We start from the raw sequence: 5692 nt of genomic DNA, 5'->3' as shown, positions 1-5692 counted from the left end.
CTCACCGAGTCCTCAATTTTCCTCACCGAAATCTTCCAAAATTTCGATTTTACTCGATTTTCCTCACCGGGTCCTCCATTTGTTCGTCCGTCTAAAATCGTCTGAACGCTTCTGTGGTAAAATTCTTTCTCTAGTTGTTTTTCAATATATAATCGTCCGAACTTAGATCTTATATTGTTTTATTTGTTTGGGCTGATTTAAACTTAGAAATATATGTGTGTTAAAATTAGAAATATATGAATTTGTTGAGCTGATCTCATATGTATTTGTTGGACTGATCTTATATGTATATGTTTATAAATTTTAAATCTTAGATCTTATATTTTTTTTTATTTGTTTGGGCTAATTTAAACTTAGAAATATATGTATGTTAAACTCACAAATATATGAATTTGTTGGGCTGATCTCATATGTATTTGTTGGATTGATCTTATATGTATATGTTTATAAATCTTAAATCTTAGATCTTATATTTTTTTTATTTGTTTGGGCTAATTTAAACTTAGAAATATATGTATGTTAAACTTAGAAATATATGAATTTGTTGGGCTGATCTTACATGTATATGTTTATAAATCTTAAATCTTAGATCTTATATTTTTTTTTATTTGTTTGGGTTGATTTAAACTTATGTATGTTAAACTTAGAAATATATGAATTTGTTAGGCTGATCTCATATGTATTTGTTGGGCTAATCTTATATGTATATGTTTATAAATCTTAAATCTTAGATCTTATATTTTTTTTATTTGTTTGGACTGATTTAAACTTAGAAATATATGTATTTGTTGGGCTGATCTTATATATATTTGTTGGGCCGATCTTATATGTATATGTTTATAAATCTTAAATCTTAGGTCTTATATTTTTTTATTTGTTTGAGCTGATTTAAATATATAGTTTATAAATCTTAGATTTGGGCTGATTTAAATGTATAGTATCTAGATCTTATATGCTAAACTTAGAAATTGGATTTTGTTGGGTTGACATATTAACATATTTTTTGTCAACTATAACAGTTGAAAAAATCATAATAAATATGTCGATACGTCTTAAAGATTTAATTATTCTTGAACCTGGAAATGAGGAAGATAGTGACATTGACGTTGAAGTTGATGAATTATTTGAAAACGACAGTAGTGGGGAACATGATCTTGAGTTGGTACCGTCGGAAATGTTCACCCAAATAGATTGGGAAATGACAAATTCAACATGTGAACTAGGGTCTACCTTGGAAGAAAGAAATATAGGTGTAGATAACTGTAGTTTAATACAGAAAGGAATGTTGTTTAATACCAAAGAAGATTTACAGCTTGCTGTAAAATATATTGTGTGACAGAACACTACGAAATTGTCATAGTGGAATCAAATTAGGATCTTTGGTATGTTAAATGTAAATCATGGAGTGACGGTTGTGCTTGGAGGTTACGGGCATGTCAGCGTAAAACTCATGGGATGTTCGAAATCACCAAACTTCAAGGAGAACACTCATGTTTGTTTTCATAATTGACATAGGATCATTCACAGTTTGATTCAAATTTCATGAGTATTGAAATTCAAAATTTAGTTAGAGCTGATCCTTGAGTACCTGTGGCCTTACTCCAAGAAGCCATTAAAAAACAATAGGGCTATAATGTCAATTATAGACGGGCGAAGAGAAAAGCGTTGATTGTTATGTTTGGTGATTGGCAGAAATCATATTCGGAGCTTCCGTATTGGTTGAGTGATTTTGTTCATTACAATCCAGGAACACGAACAGATTGGTTTTTTCTTCCCTCTGATGTGCCAGGTACAACTATTTTTGGACAAGTTTTTTGGTGTTTTGGTCCTACAAGAGAAGGGTTCAACCATTGTAGGCCATAATCCAGATTGATGGAACTCATCTCTACGGAAAGTATAAGGGGAAATTATTGATAGCCTTATCTATTGATACAAACGGACATATATTTCCCCTTGCTTTTACTATCGTCAAAGGTGAGAATTTGTCCAGTTGGTTTATAGACATAAGGGCATTTTAGCTGCAATTAATAATGAAGAAATTAGTTGGAGTGAACCCAGAGCGTACCATCGATATTGTTGCCAGTAATTTCAATACGAAATACAAATCAAAGCAACTAAAAAATTTAGTGTTTAAGACCGAAAATTAACACACAGATTTATCCTACTGGCATGGACGCCATACACACAAATTTGGTCATCCATACCTGATTATGGTCATGATGTGAAGACATCTGATTGACCGTTAACCCTCTTATATACTTTCATATAGTAGAGTGGCATCATCCAAATCGTGTGTTGAGACAGTTTGGTCCGCGACAAACGATACCTCCGTTGTCCTATACACTCCTAACACTACACCAGATCGATTTAAAAGGTAAGCACGACCAAGATTGGCGTCGAATCCATGCAGAATATTTATTCTACTGGCATGGACGACATGATCATTGTGCACAGGGAGAATTAACAAATGGGCCAGTTGTATAAGACGACTACTTTCCCTGGTACAATTCGATCACGAGGCGATTTATCACACCTAACGGCGCTTACTATTACTGCATGGTAAGAGATTTAAAATCAGACATTTTCCATATATATGATATGAATATTGTTTAATATTTATTTATTTTTTTTGTACAGAATAATTTTATCGACGATGTTCAATAATATTCAAAAACTTACCAGAAATGGGTTCAATGTGTCAGCAAATATTGGTCAACGTAGAAGATATTATTCAACAAACAAGACGACTCAATGTTGCTGACACCGATCGAAGACGTATTCGTCGTAGACGACAGCAACAAAAGGGTGAACCTAATTTAGAGGGAAACAAAGACAACCCCCATGAGGGGTAAGGGTCAGGGGGGTCGTTTTTAAATTTCATGTAAACTTTCATTTTCAAATTGTAAATTAAAGAACTAATTGTAAATATTCTTTAATATCATGATATATATTTTTTTTAATATGAGTGCAAGATGTTTTCATTGTAGATTAAGTATATAATTAAGTTTAATAATAAAGGAATTTGTGGACCAATTCCTAAAGTTTTAATATTGTTGTACATCTACAATTAAAAAAAATAGTCAACCAACTTTAAAAAAAAAAAAAAGAAAAAAGAAAAAAAAAGATAAACAAATCGTGGACCGGGTCCACGAGTTTGCATCTGATCGGTCAACCAATCAGCTGACGTGGTGCTAACTGGATTAAACGGTACTCGTGTACTGGGTACACGAGTATGCCACATGGAAATCGTGTACCCGGTACACGATTCTAATACCCCATTTTTGTCAATGGTTTCCCGGTACACGATTCCACTACCCCATTTTTGTCAATAGTTTCCCAAAACACCTATTCTTAGAAAATCTTTCCCTCCAACCCTATTTTTGTCATTATATTTTAAAAAAACATTATTTTAAAAAAATCCTTTTTTATAAAAAGAGTTTAAATAAAAATAACCTTTTTTAAAAAAAAAAAAAAATTTCTCTAGTCAATCCAAATAGACCCAAAATTGATTTAAAAAACATTTTAGTTAAATTAACTTTCCATATAAGTAATTTCTTAAAGAAATACTTTCATATAAGTAATAATTTAGTCCGACCTCAAGGTCAAATGTCAAATTATCCTACCACAAATATTATTTAAAAAAAGTTCATAGTTTGAAACGATATAGTCATTGTATTTTCAAATATGAAAAAATTTAGACTATGTGTAACAATTTAATCCATAAACATGAATATGTAACAATTTAATCATTATATTTTTAAATTTGTTACAATGCTTAGTCCTAGCATGATAAATCTCATCAAAACTAAGTGTCAATCTTTACTATAGAATTAGTAAATCTTTATAATTTTGTAGATAAATTTGATCTATAATCAATTTATCAAACTACATGGAAAGAAACTTCTGTAAATTTTAATAATACTTTTGACAACAGGGTATTAATCATTACATATTATAGTGACTAAAAACGAAAACCACTAATAGAATAAGCATCTTGCATATTGTTGGAAAATCAATAAGAAATCATATATATAAAAAATTCAAAATCTCAGACCTCGAAGTCGATAGTATAAGCATTATGCTAATTGAACTATACTCTTATTAGCCAATTGTTATATTTTAATCTATGTAAAGAATGTCTTCTATGAGAAAATTAAAATAGTATGTAATAAGATGAGATAATAAAAGTGTACTCGGTACAAGTTTATATATATATATATATATATATTTAAAAAATTGGATGGTCCAAATTAATTAAGAGCGAAAGACACTTATTTCTTAGGTGATAAACACTCCCAATCCACAAGTACTCCCCTGTAAAAACAACTTGGAAGCTAAATATGCTAAAAATAGAAACAAATTTGAGTATAAAAGTTGGGGGTCATTAACATAAAATGGTAGAGGTATGAATCAGTCAAGAAAACATAAATAAGAGTGAGGAAGTTTCGATAGAAGAGTAGTTGTGTTTGTGCAAATAGACACAGAAGAAAAGTTACCTCTTTTAGACAAGTATACACTTATTTTACACTTTTCTTCTGTGTTTGCACAGACATAAGGGATCAAAATGGCTTTGTTTAGACTATCAATCTTACTATGTACAATGTTATTTGGCTTTTCCCTTTCAAGGGTTGCTTTTCCTAAGAACATATTCATCCTTATTGGTCAGAGCAATATGGCTAGCCGAGGTGGAGTTGAGCATAATCAAGTGGGAAAGCTTGAGTGGGACAGGTAGTCCCACCAGAATGTTAATTTGACCCATCCATCCTACGATTGAACCTTGTGCACCAATAGGAGATAGTACGAGAACCTCTCCATGAGGCGATCGACATCAACAAAACGGTTGGGATTGGTCTAGAAATGGCATTTGCTCACCAACTATTAGCAAAGTAGGGCCAAAAGCAAGCATAGTGGATTTAGTTCCTTGTGCTAGAGGTGGCACCATAATTGAACAATGGATTAACAATCCTAACAACCCTGATGCAACATTTTACAAAAATTTCATCAAACGAATCAAAGTATCAGATAAAGAAGGTGGGGTTGTGCGTGCTCTTTTCTGGTTTCAAGGGGAGAGTGATGCAGCTATGAGTGATACTGCTAGTAGATACAAAGACAACCTAAACCGACATCTGCAATGATAAAAAGCCTAGATTTTTACCCACCATTTTTGTTAAAATAGCCCTCTATGACTTTATGATGAAGCATGATACTCATGATTTTTCGACAGTAAGGACAGCAGAAGATGCAGTCAGTAAGGAGTTACCAAATGTGGTGACCATCGATGCCTTGAAATTACCTATAAACATTGACACACATGAAGGTTTTAACCAAGATCATGGCCATTTTAATACTACAACGGAAATTATTTTGGATAAATGGTTGATTGATACCTACCTCTCCCACTATGGTCATTTACTCTAATTATTTGTCATTTTCTAATCTTTATTAACTTTCTTATCTATCTTAATAAAATCATCCTTCTATCATCTCTTTCTTTAAATCTCAACTCTATTTAATCTCAACTTCATTCATGATTTTTTAAGCTCTTTCAACGTAATAGATTTAAATTTCATTGATCCCTAATTTAAATTCAATGGCTATTTGATTCATCTATGAAAACCACTCTCAAAATGTACCAGTCTAGCTAGTAAAAATAATCTTATAATTTGAAAAAAAAAAAGTAATTAAAGTCAAA

General features: G+C 31.5%; 1 pseudogene; it reads left to right on the top strand.

Moving 5' to 3' along the window:
* The first annotated feature begins 4564 nt into the window (after positions 1-4564).
* LOC120075386 (putative carbohydrate esterase At4g34215) lies at positions 4565-5418 on the top strand (annotated as a pseudogene).
* Positions 5419-5692: the final 274 nt, after the last annotated feature.

This window comes from Benincasa hispida, chromosome 4 (genome assembly GCF_027475165.1).
Source record: "Benincasa hispida cultivar pf3 chromosome 4, pf3_genome.v1.1, whole genome shotgun sequence".
Taxonomy (NCBI): Eukaryota; Viridiplantae; Streptophyta; class Magnoliopsida; order Cucurbitales; family Cucurbitaceae; genus Benincasa; species Benincasa hispida.
The sequence above is the reverse complement of the archived record's forward strand: the minus strand, read 5'-3'. Positions and strand labels throughout refer to the sequence as shown.